Source organism: Ursus arctos, unplaced genomic scaffold, assembly GCF_023065955.2.
Source record: "Ursus arctos isolate Adak ecotype North America unplaced genomic scaffold, UrsArc2.0 scaffold_4, whole genome shotgun sequence".
NCBI classification, from domain to species: Eukaryota; Metazoa; Chordata; class Mammalia; order Carnivora; family Ursidae; genus Ursus; species Ursus arctos.
The window spans coordinates 29,625,681-29,639,526 of NW_026623056.1; positions in this window are offsets into that span (position 1 = coordinate 29,625,681).

A 13,846-nucleotide genomic window follows, 5' to 3' on the forward strand; every position below is an offset into this window, starting at 1 on the left:
CAGGGTTCACATAGTAAGAACTGTGAACTAGGCACTTGACTGGGCTGTGATACTCAGGATGGATCAGAGTGGGGAGAACACCAGCGATAGGGAGGACAGGGGCTCTGCAATCCACATATGAGACCTGGGCCTGGCCCAGGCTAGAGATTACAGGAGAGCTAGCAAGGGGAGGGACATGAGTGGTTGCAAAGTTGTCAGGTGTTGGAGACCACGTGAGTGGTGACAGAAAAAAGAATAAACGATGATACAACAATCTTTTATTGTGGGTTCAGTTTTCTATAATTTTATTATGAAAAATTTCAAGCGTGCAGCAAACTTGAAACAAATGTATAGTGAATACATACATATACCCTCCGCCCAGGGTCTAAAATTAACATCTTACTATGTTTACATTACCATCCACCTGTATCTACCTATTTATATCTATTCATCCCTCTACCATCCTTCAGACCATCTTGTTTCTGTGACGTGTTTCAGAGTGAGTTGCAGACATTGGTACATCTCCCTCTAAATACTTAAGCATGCATACCATCAATTTACATCCAACAGCTGTTTACATTTTTCTTTTGAGGTAATATTTATATATAGTCGAACGTACACATCTTCAGTCTACCACTGTATGACTTTTGACAGTAGCGTGCACCTGTGCAGCCCAAGCCCCTTCAGGATTTGGACATTACCAGCACCCCAGAAAGTCCCTCCATATTTCTTCCCAATCAACCTCTGTCCACATTGACTAGAAGCAACCACTGCTCTGACTTTGAAATCGTAGACTTGTTGTGCCTTCCTTAGAACTTCCTATAAATGGAATCGTGTAGTTTGTACTCTTTGGTTTGCAGTTTCTTTCAGCGTAATGTTTTTGAGATTTCACCCATGTTGGTGTGAGAGTTAGTAGCTGGTTTCTCTGATTTCTGAGGAGTAGTCCATCACACGGCTATACCGTGTTTTGATTCTTCATTCATCTGTTGGCGGACACTGGGCCGTTTCCAGTTTGGGCTATTCTGAGTAAAGCAGCTATGAACATTCTTGTACAGGCCTTTTTGGGGTGGACATGTGTTTTCATTTCTCTGGGGTAAATACCGAGGGGGAAGAGATCGCTGGGCCGTACAGTAGGTCTAGGGTAAGTCTTGTGAGAAACTGCCGAATGGTTGTACCATTTTTACGTTTCCAGAAACAGCGCATGAGGGTCTGGTTGCTCCGTATCCTCATCACTATTTGGTGCTGTCACTCTTTTTAATTTTAGTCATTTGCTGGAATGCAGTGTCCCAAAATGGCTCTAATTTACATTTCCCTAATGAGTAATCATATTAATCACTTTTTCATGTGCTCATTGACCGTCTGTATATCTTGCTTTTGGAAGTATTGTTCAGATATTTTGCCCACTTAAAAAATCGTGTTCTCTTTTTATTATTGAATTGTAGGAATTCTTTATTTATTCTGAATACCAGCTCTTTGTCAGATACACGGTAAACAAATTTTTTTTCCTACTTGTGGCTCATCTATTTTCTTAATGCTGTCTTTTGGTGAACAGAAGGTTTAAATTTTGATGAGGTCTATTTTATCATTATTTTTGGCAAGGCTATTTTTTTCTGTGTCCTCAAACTGTGGAAACCCCCACATCATAAAGGTCATCTTCTGCAAGCTTTATAGCTTCAGTTTTTAATGCTTAGTCTATCGTCCATCTCCAGTTAATCTTTGTGTGAGATGTGAAGTGTGTGGGGGGGTCAAGATTCTTTTCCTCTTATGGATATTCGGTTGTTCCTGCCCCATTTGTTGGAAAAATACCTTCCTTTTTGTTAGGTATTGTTTTTCCTTTTTTAAAGATTTTATTTATTTATTTGTCAGGGGGAGAGAGCAAGAGCATGCGTGCGCACAAGCAGGGGGAGCGGCAGGCAGAGGGAGAGGCAGGCTCCCTGCCGAACAAGGAGCCCGATGCGGGACTCAATCCCAGAACCCTGGGATCATGACCTGAGCTGAAGGCAGACGCTTAACCGACTGAGCCACCCAGGCGTCCCTGTTAGGTATTGTGTTTATCCTCATTTTGCTCATGGAGAAACTGAGATAGAGGTAGATTAAATAACATGTTCATAGGTCCTACAGCTGGTAGAGACAGATTCAGGATTCGAACCCAGAGCCTGTATTGTTCATCACAGCACTCTATGTCTTTTCCCCGCCAAAGACTGAGGCTTTTGATCTGAGGCAGCCCACTGGAAAGCCCAGGCAGAGAGCGGAGGAGGGGAGGCTCGGTTTGGGGCTGAGTTGGGGAGCCTGTGGGATACCTGACTGGGCACATGGGGAGAAGGTAGGAAAAGAAGGGAGGAGGGAGGCAGTTTGTGCTGAAAGGGGACACCATGAAGCCCAGCCTGGACGTCATTGTTTTTGTTAGGCATTGGGGGTTGTTACCCTGTCACATCCACACTGGTCCAGAAGACTCTTTGAGACAGGCAAGGTCCAGTTGGTCTAGATCTTTTTGAATCTAGGTGGTAAGTGTGACATGAGCAAGAGTCATAAAGCTGGAGTAGAGAGACTGAGTAAGTGAGGCGAGCATCCTGATTCCAGTGTCTGTACTGCGCCAGACAGATCTGGTCGCAGGCCTGATCCCAGTCCTGCAGCTCCCTAAGTGTCCGAGCTTAAGGCAGTTGCTGCATTCCCTGCCTCACTGTTAGTACCAGGACTACTAGACTAGGCTCTCAGGGAAGCTAGCCGAATGAACAGATGACCTCCAAAGACACAGAATTCTCCAACTTAAATCGCACAGTGTGGTAGTGTTAGGACACATGGCCCAAAAGTCAGAGCAAGAAGGAAGGATTGTGACCTGGAGCTGGTCTCTAACGCCTCCAAGTGGTACTGGAGGGAGTCCACATAGCTAACACCGAGCCAACATGGCCTTGAAGACTTTTCCTGGGAAGGACACCAGTGGATGGCCCAGATTCTGTATGGGGTCCCCCCTGGCCTGGAGCTCTGGAGCAGGCAGAAGGGATGCCCTGGCTCAAGGCAAGGGGGAGCTCCCTGACAGTGAGTAAGAGAGCACCCCTGCCTACAGGAGGGATGGGACCTTCCATGGTGTTGTTGCCCAGTGAATCTCAGAAACCCCTATCTGTCTCTGGTTTTGATGAACATGTCCTGCAAGATCTAGACGTGCTTCTAGAGAAGGCCGTTTAGATGGAGTCTGTAGGATTATTATTTCGAGTCCAGTCTACTCTGCACATGAACAGGAAGCAGGGTCCATCAAGTATTCATTGAGTCGGTTAGAACACGGCCCCTGTCTCCAGGAGCGCATGATCTGCTTAGAGGGAAGACATGCTCACAGAGAGGTACATAGTGAACACCAGCTGTGAATGGTCAGCACGTGGAATGGCCAGAAGACAGCTTGAGCAGAGTATGTGAATGGGTACGTGTCTCCCAGCTGGGCTGTCGAACAGCCGTAGGTGCTCAGGCCCTCACGCATTTCCAGCTCCGCCACCTCCTCCCTTCCAGCAGCGCTGACTTAGCTGTGAGTGCCTGCTGGGAGGGCAGCACTGTGAATGGATGAACTCGCTGGCCCCTTCTGATGACCCTGTGAGGTGAGCTCTGTTAGTAACCCTATTTTATTTATTTATTTATTTATTTATTTATTTATTTATTTATTTTAATGTTTTTTTTAATTATATTATGTTAGTCACCATACAGTACATCCCCAGAGTAACCCTATTTTAGATGAGGAAACCAAGAGACAGAGACCGCAGGAGACTTACACATGGTCCCATGCGGGAACTGATGGTGCCCGGGTGTGGACCCAGCAGTCTTGCTCCAGAGCCTACCGTGTTAGGCCTGCAGGGCCCAGCTGGCTAGTATTTTATAGCTTTCCTCTTGCAAATATAGAGCAAGAAGGAGAACATTTCTTTCATGATCTTAACATGTAATCACATCGCATCCAACCAGCTTTTAACTAAATATGGCCTCCTGTACATTTTGCCCTGGCATTAGTTCAACTAAAATATTCTTAATTTCAGAAGCGGAGGCAGCAAGACCGAACCACTATGTTTATTGACCAATTTAGACCGTCTCAGGGCACAGCTTTGAGGATCAGAGCATGCTGTGAGTGAATATTTTAACAATCCGTGGCAAGATTACAGCATCTTGGGCTCAGACACAAGAATTATTCTCAGACAGGGCTTTTTTCAGTGCCATAAATTTAACCAGCTGGAATTCTTTTCCATCCTATTCAACCTCCTGCAAGAATTTTGCCTTTTATTGGGAAATCTGCATTTCATTGTATAGATAGAACACTATGTCCTTGGCTCAGTGGGGCTCCAAGAGAAGCAGAGTCTCTGTTTTATTGCAGGCGCTGGGTGTCCTAAGGGCTCAAATGCCAGCAAGTCTGTTTCAAGCATGAGAGGTCAGAGACATAGCAGTGCTCTGATCAAAGAATGTGAGAGGCACGTTGTCCATCCCAGTGCAGTCCAAACCTTGCGCACAAGGGTGTGGGGAGAGGCCACAAGTTGAGAAGCGAGTGGTGCTGTTGCTCAGGGTAATGGCTTCCGTCAGGCCTCTGGTCTGGAGCCCCGGGCTGGGCCTCCAAGAAGGGCCTGCAGAGTTGCAGGACGGTGTTTTATCCAGTATGCCGGAAGTCGGAGTCCAAATCGCCGATGGCCTTCAAAATAGTCCTCTGTGGAGAGCATGTATGATCACCTCTTACTCCAGTGACGCTGCCGTCGTCCAAAACATCTTTGGAAATTTAGCTTTAGAATTGCACTTAAGGCCTAGTATAGTTCCTTCTTCCTGCTGAGGGGGAGTTTTGCTTTTTATTGAGCTGCCTCTGAAAATATTGAAAATCCCATCACTTAATTTATATATGGATATGAACTTACTGCTCCTCTCACCTACAGGAAATGACTGGTAAAAATTTGATGCCTACACTTTAGCAAAGCCGGATGATACCCCTCATTTAAACTTTTGTCAATATAATGAGTAATAAATGCTATCTGATTGTTAATTTAATTTTTACTTACCTCTAGTGAAACTTGGGCATGTTTGTGTTTTTTGGCTACTTGTGAATTGTCGGTTCTTGTCCTTAGCTCCTTTTTCTCTCAAACTATTTTGTCTTTTTCTTCTCCAGTTATAGAAGCTCTTTATATGGTAGTGATATTTGGACAGTCCTTTTAATGTCTTGTGTTATGGCCCAGCTTCATCTTTTGAACATGGATTAGAGTTTTGGGAATGGCTGACACGTGGCATGATTGATTCAGGCTGAATCGACTTCAGCGATGTTATTTTAGTCACCATATGTTTGGAAGAATTTAAGCCTGTCATGGATTTGGAGTCTGAAGTAATCAGGAATAGACTGTGTTGGAGGTATGATGAGGGTGAGTAATTGATGGACTGTTTGAAACAGCTGATGAAAACTTGAAGCATACATGCTTTAAACATTTTAACTTCAAACATAATATTAAACATTTAGTTGCCAAACTTTCACTGTGGGGCCGGTACCTTCTCTGCCAGTGAACCCCCCAGTGGGAGTCTGTGTTATCTTTCTTGGATACAGCATGTCTACAACACGTTTTCTATACTTTCCAGTTGGAATCTTTTTAGAGTGGAATGGAACTTAGACCCCTCCCCCCCTTTCTTGGAACTTAGACACTTTTAAAGCAATCGGAATGCAGAACCTTCTAGATTTTTATAATTTTTCTCTCAGATTTTTACAGTTGTTTCATCCACACCTAATTCGATAGTAGTTTTGTTCTGCTTTATTTTGTTTTAGGGAGCGTGCATGTGTGCACATGTGAACAGGGGAGGGGAAGAGGGAGAGAGAGAATCTTAAGCAGGCTACACACCCAGGGTAGAGCCCAATGCGGGGCTCATCTCATGACCCTGAGATCATGACCTGAGCCGAAATCAAGATTCAGACATTTCACTGACTGAACCACCCAGATACCCCTCAGTGGTAGTTTTTAAAGCAATTCATCTCTATCATTTAATTTTCACAGAAACTTATCTTTTATATTCATATTTTACTTTATATAATACTTAAATTATATATAAAATTGGGTATATCATTTTAGTAATAAATACAGTCAGCACAAAGGGTTCTGGGGACAAGCCAGCTCACTCTTGCAAACAGCTTACCTGGAGAGGGCAGAGGTGTGCGGGTGGACTAGAGAGTTAGGGAGTAATCTGCGAGCCCTGAGCATTCAGCATGATGCGGCATTAGTCCGTATCTTACAGAGAGGAATGAAAAGTATTAGCGATAAGGGTGATTCTGGTAAGCACAAGTTATTTAAAAGGGTTTCTACTCTCGCTAACATTTATGGAGTGACTACTGTGTCCAGTTGTCTGAGTGCTCTGAACACATTACTTCATTTAACCCTTACAGCATCCTATAAGGTACAAATACTATTATCTCCATTTTATAGATGGAAAAAAAACCAAGGGAGAGAGTTTTATAAAGTACACACAGTTACATAATCCTAGCAGCAAATGGCAGAGCTAGGATTTGAAACCAAGCAGAGGGTGTCCTCTAAACTACTATAGAAATACCCTCATAGTAAAAACCGGGAAAGACGGATATGAAATCTGTATGTGCACACAAGTAAGTAGTTACGGGGAGTTCGGGGGATTGGGCTGTGACAGGCCTATCCCATGTTGTGACTGGTAGAAGGGCTATGCTCTCTGACCCTTCCACTCATTGTCTTCTAAGGGATGCCTGTTTAATTGGAGGGGACAGAAGAGTTCATGGCACACAGTGGGTGATCGTCACATATTGATTTAATCTGATTCTGGACTCTCCAACCAGGGTTTCTAGTAATTATGTTGGCAAGCCTATCAGAAAGAGGTGGATTAGAGGTTGTTGGTTTTGTCTGAAGACCTGCATCAACCACCTGAAGGTTTGGGGCGGGGAAAGGCAAACCCAAAGCTTCGTATTAAGGAAGGACACACAAAGGCTGAGGAGCCTAGGCCTCAGCCAGATGTCATTTATTAAGCCACTGCTGTAGAGTCTAGAGTAACTTTTGCACTCTGGGGACCCAGGTAAAGACAATATACAACCCTCAAGGAACTCCTGGAGGCGGGTGAGATATATAGGAAAGTTTCTATGAGAGTTTCCTAAACAAGACAGGCGGAGGGCACTCTGGGAGAACCTACCATAAGATAGATGACACAGACAACAGGTAAGGACGTTTCTGGAGGTCAAGTGCGAAGAAGCTGGTCCAAGTTGATGGAGCAGCAGGTACAGAGGGGAGGGAATGTGTCAGGATGTGAGTGGTACTTGGTGAAACCAAGTTGGGCTAAGGTCACATTACACCATTCTAGAGAACTTGGACTTCATCCTGAAAAACTATAGAGAACCATGGAAAGATCTTCCCTGGGGAGGATCTGTGACCAGATTTGGTTTTTAGGAAGATCCCTTGGTTGAAGTGGAAAATGACTTGGGGATGGATGCTGGTGGCTAGGTTTAAGGTAGAGGGACTAAGTAGGTTGTTGGGGGTAATCCAAGTGAAAAATGAGGCCCCAGTCAAAAGCAGTTATAGAAGTAGGTGTTACAGAGGCTAAGATAGATCAGAGGAAGGGCAATAAAGAATGTCCTGGTTTGAGCAACAAAAGCACTGGATTTAGGTCAAGAGGACAGGGTTTGGGACGCCTGGGTGGCTCAGTCTGTTAAGTGTCTGCCTTTGGCTCAGGTCATGATCCCAGGGTCCTGGGATCGAGTCCTGCATTGGGCTCCTTGCTCAGCGGGAAGCCTACTTCTCCCTCTGCCTGCCGCTCCCCCTGGTTATGCTCTCTCTCTCTCTGACAAATAAATAAATACATAAAATCTTAAAAAAAAAAAAAAAAAGTCAGGGTTTTAGTTCTGACTCTGCTGCTAATGAGCCAATATCTCAGCCTTTCTGAGTCTTATTGGATGGGACTGATATTCCCCTGCCCAGCCCACCTTCTAGGATCCAATGAGGTCATTGAGAGAAGATTTAAAGGAAGCTTTTGGAAGCCAGCTTGGCTGGAAAAGAGGTTTTGGTATGGGCTGGGGAGAAGCATTTTGGTGAACTGAGGGCTATGGCTACCTCAGGCTGTCTGGGGAATTACATAAGAGGCTGAAGAAGTGAGTGAAAAGTTAGAGCCTGTCCACATTTCTGGGGAACTAGCAGCAATTTTCTTTTCCTTAGTACTCTGAGGCCTCTCCTACTCTGGAGACCTCTTAGTTCTTCCAAGTTCCACTCTGCATTTTGCTATTATGCCATCTTCAGGGCCAAGGCCAATACCACAGGATCTGGGCAACATTGCAAGTGATAAAAATAAGCTTCACAAGCAGACAGAACCCCAGAGCTCCAGCTGCAGCAAGAAAGCTACCAAGCATCAGGGCACTGTTGAGAAGGGCCCAGAATCCAATATCAGTAGGGACCCAGAAGTTCTCGGTGCCTCTGTCTGCTTTGTGCCTTTAGCTTGGAGTTGTCAGGCCAATGTCCCGGAAGCACAAATGACAGAATTCAGGTGGGAGAGGGGCATGAATATATACAGGCCAGGGTGACGGCCCTAGCACGGGCTGTTTTAGTGTTGAAAACTTGGGGCCATGGCCCATAGCATACAATTTCTATATACCAAAGAACAGGTATCAGATTTCAATAACAAACACAGTATGGGTTTTGGAGTCATATCCAAATTCAAGCTCCAGCCTGTGTGATTTTGAGAAATCATTGGCCTTCTCTAAGCTTGATTCTGTTACTGAAAAATGAGAAGAACATTGCCTACTTTACATGATTAGCTGTTGTGAAGATTCAATGAGCATGTAAAATGTATTGTCATACATATGGAAGGTCCCCATTAAATAGGAGCTGTTATTACCATTATCAGGTAATGGTTCTATTTGAATGGGAGCGTAGCTGAATGTAGCCAGGAAAACTGGCTATGTTAGGGTAGACTAACAAAAGCAAAACCAAAAATAAGCACTCATATAAAGTAACCTCCTGGGGGTTAGCACTGAGATTGAAGTCCCTCTTCTCATCCGACCTGGTATTCTGGTGAGACTGATACTGAGACGATCGCAGTGGATACACAGATGAGAGAGTCATAGTGGTAGATGACAGAGGAGAACATTCCAAATGAAAGCTAAATTTCTCCTTACATGCTCACAGGCAAAGAATAGTTCCTTTTTAGGTCAAAGGCAAGGAGAGCTACTTCAGTGTTGTGGGTTCTTCATTTATGAGTTCCAGACTAAGCTATGTTCCTTTGTCTAATAACTGTATAAGGACAACATCACAGACACTGGAGACTCAGGTGTCCATGCCTGAAAGTACCGAGTTCTGCCCTAAAAAGATGGACTTACAGTTTTGAGATAGGATACATCACAATATTTACTGTTTCCTCTTTCCATCTGATTTTTCTACCGGAAATTTTTACCCTTGAATGAATGGGGAAGATTATATTAGTCTTTTAAGTTCTTGCCAAAGTCCACCGTTTTAATTGGTTTGATCTGTGAAAAACTTGATGTCAAAGGAGGAATTTCCAAATCTCCAGGGTGGGTGGTGGCAGAGAGCAGCGGTTGGTGTGTTTGCCTTCATCGCCATGCTTATCTTTTGAACAGAGAGCCTTTAGTGAGGTGACGATGTTTCTGTAGGTCCAGAGAGAAATGATTGGCATTCACAAATGATCCCCTCCTCCCTTTATAAAGTTTCATTTTGGGGGCACATGCAACTTTGGGAAGGAGGACCAGATTGGGAATTAACATTTGTTTACATTTTGAAAACCATTTCTGCTCTAAATTCATATATCTTAAGGACAAAAGGAAAGTGAAAAAAAGGTGGACATAACCAGACTAAGATATGAAGTAATCATCTCTGTGGATCATAAAAATGAGAATTGCAAAAAAGGTAATCAGGAACTGATGCTCGCTGTGCTCTGGGTTGGAGAGGGGCAGAGTTTGGCTAAGAAACTAAGAGTTTGGCAACTATGAAATAGAGGCACCAAAAGTGCTCTGCGGGTATTGAGAAACCAGAGTCAAGCTCGAAGCCAAGGCTGAAGGAAAGCTCACCAAGTCATGAAAGAAGCCTGGGGGTGGGAGGGAAGGAGGACTGTCGGCCTGCTGGTTAAGACTACAACAGTCAAAAGTTTGGGGCTGGAAAAATAAAAAGAAGAAGAAGTTTTGGGCTGAGGAAAGCAAGGAACAAGTACATGGCCTTGCCCCCAGGAACTGACCCAGCTGCTTGTTGGTTCGATGACTGTGGCTGCCATGTTCCCGTGTAACCCCCAACCTGCTTCTGCACTGGAGCCCTGGAGGGTTAAGGAGAAGTGGGTGAGGGAGTGAAGGGAACAAAATAACAAAAGGAGAAAAACAAACTCAAAAGGAGCTTGCCACTCCAAAATTGCAAATGACAAATGAAGCAATACAGGTAAGAGAATCAACTATAAGAATAGGAAATTGTCCCAAATGAAATTGATTTTATAGAATAGTCTGAAAAAGACTTTATAGTAAGTAGGTAGAGGATGTACCCCTTCAAAAAAAAAAGAGGCATTATTTCCATTTAAAAAATAAGAAATTATGGAAAAAAGTATAATTAACACAAGATTGGGTTTATGTAAAGAAAAATTAAAATGTAGAAATTAAAAGTGGTTATTGAAATAAAGATGTAATAGGCAATACTGATGCCTAGATACCACTGAAGCATGATTAACAAATTGGAAAACAGTACCGAGAAACTTACCCTGGCCACAGCATGGAAATACAAATATGCAAAAAAATATGAAAGAGCAGTTTACAGATACGGAAGGTGAACTGACAGGCTTTAACGTTCTTTAATAAAAGTTACATAGAGAACAAGGGAGGGAAAGAGAAGCAACATTTAAATAAATGGCTAATAATTTTCCGGAGTTGAGTAACAATATGAGTTCTTAGATCAAAGAGGCCTCCTAAATCTCTGAAGGTTAAATACAAGGAAATCCACAACTAGACATACTGTAGTGAGGCGGTAGAATATCAAGGAGGGAAAAGATGAGTGTATGAATGTGCTCAGGCTGCCATAACACAACACCGTAGACCGGGTGGTCCAAACAACAGCACTTTATTCCTCACACTTCGGGAGGCTGGAAAGCCCTAGCTCAAAACCAACTTGGTTCCTGGTGAAAACTCTCGTCCAGACAGTCTTCTCACTGTGTCCTCACACTAGAATGAACTCTCTCCTGTCTCTTCTTTTAAGGACACTAATCCTGTCTGATCAGGTCCCTACTTTCATGACCTCATTTACCTTAATCACCTCCATAAGATCCCTGTCTCCAAACACAGTCAGTTTGAGAGTTTGGGCTCAACATATGAGTTTCAGAGGGACACAAACATGCTGTCCATAACAACCAGTGATAAATCAGAGTTAAAGATACAAGTTATGTATAAATAGATGACACGCTGCTACATGTTTCAGCAGCAGCAGCAAGAAAGGTAAGACAGTAGAAACAACTTTTATGTGTTGAACCTTGAATATTATACCTAGATAAACTATCCTAGGGGAATGAGAGCAAATCAAAGACCATGAATAGAAACACAAAGACTCTCACTAAAAGAACTATTAAGATATCCTTTATTATTTAAAAAAATTTTTTAACTTAAGTTTTTATTTTAATTCCAGTCAGTTAACATACACTGTTAATTAGTTTCAGGTGTATAATATAGTGGGTAGCAATTCCATACAACAGCTGTTGTACATCACAAGTGCACGCCTTAATCCCTGTCATCTATTTCACCCATCCCTACATCCCCTTCCCCTCTGGTAACCGTCAGTTTGTTCTCTATAATTAAAAGTCTGTTTCTTGCTCTCTCTCTCTCTCTCTCATTTTTTTCATTTTGCTTATTTGCTTTTTCTTAAATTGCACAGGTAAGTGAAATCTATGGTATTTGTCTTTCTCTGACTGACTTATTTCCCTTAGCATTATATTCTCTTAACTCCGTCCATCTCATTGCAAATGGCAAGATTTCATTCTTTTTTATGGCTGAATAATATTCCATTATCTTCTTTATCCATTCTTCTATCAATGGACACTTGGGCTTCTTCCATATCTTGGCTATTGTAAATAATGCTGTTATAAACATGGCGGTACACTTATTCTAAATTAGTGTTTTTGTATTCTTTGGGTAAATACCCAGTAGTGTGATTGCTGGATCATAAGGTAGTTCTGTTTTTAGCTTTTTGAGAAACCTCCATACTGTTTTTCACAGTGACTCCACCAGTTTGCATTCCCACCTACTGTGCACAAGTGTTCCTTTCTCTCCACATCCTCACCAACACCTGTTGTTTCTTGTGTTGTTGATTTTAGCCAGTCTGACAGGTGTGAGGTGATATCTGATTGTAGTTTTGATTTGCATTTCCCTGATGATAAGTGATGATGAACTTGTTTTCATGGGTCTATTGGCCATCTGTATGTCTTCCTTGGAGAAATGTCTGTTCATGTCTTCTGCCCATTTTTTAATTGGATTATTTACTTAGTGGGTATTGAATTTTAGAAATTCTTAAATATTTTGGATACTAACCCTTTATTAGATATGTCATTAGCAAATATCTTCTCCCATTCAGTAGGTTGCCTTTTAGTTTTGTTGATTGTTTCCTTTGCTGTGCAGAAGTTTTTTATTTTGATGTAATTCCAATAGTTTATAAAAGATGTACCTTAGAAAGAAAAAAATTAAACAATGGAAAAAATACACAATATAAGAAACAACGGTGAACACAGAAATTGATAAAATATATTTATTTAACTTACTTATGAAAAAAATTTCTAAGTGTGTGTGTGTTTTAAAAATCACAATTAGGATGGGGCGCCTGGGCAGCACAGCGGTTAAGCGTCTGCCTTCGGCTCAGGGCGTGATCCCCGCGTTATGGGATCGAGCCCCACATCAGGCTCCTCCGCTGAGAGCCTGCTTCTTCCTCTCCCACTCCCCCTGCTTGTGTTCCCTCTCTCACTGGCTGTCTCTATCTCTGTCGAATAAATAAATAAAAATCTTAAAAAAGAAAATCACAATTAGGGGCACCTGGGTGGCTCAGTCATTAAGCATCTGCCTTCGGCTCAGGGCGTAATCCCAGGGTCCTGGGATCAAACCCCACATTGGGCTCCGTGCTCCACTGGGAGCCTGCTTCTTCCTCTCCCACTCCCCCTGCTTGTGTTCCCTCTCTCGCTGGCTGTCTCTCTCTCTGTCAAATAAATAAATAAAATCTTTAAAAAATTTAAAAAAATCACAGTTAGGGGCACCTGGGTGGCTCAGCCATTAAGCATCTGCCTTCGGCTCAGGTCATGATCCCAGTGGGATCGAGCCCCACATCAGGCTCCCTGCTCTGTGGGAACCCTGCTTCTCCCTCTCACACTCCCCTTGCTTGTGTTCCCTCTCTCACTGTCTCTGTCTGTCAAATGAATAAATTAAATCTTAAAAAATAAATAAAAATAAATAAAAATAAAAATCACAATTAAATTGAAAACTAGTCAACAATAGCAATACAGGGTAGGCTATTCAGTGGGTGGGAAGGGGGGAGGAGTACATCAAAGCCATATTCAGAGTTGGAAAGATAATAATTTATAGATTTTGTAAGGAAAAAATATAGTCGTATCAGTTGACTTTTGCTACATAAGCTACAAAACTTAATTTCTACAAAACTTAAAACAAACACCATCTTATTTAGCTCCTCAATATTTGGGTTGACTTGACAGTTTTTAAAATCTGCACCAGCTCAGCTGATCTTGATTGGATGCTATGGTATATCTATGATAGGCAGATGGCTGGCTAGATTATCCCGGATAGTTTCACTCCTATGTCTGGAAGTCGACTGTCTCCTGGATGTCTTAGTTTTCTTTCAAATTGCCTTTCATCTTCCATATTGTCTTCTGGGGCTGTTTACACGGTAGTCTC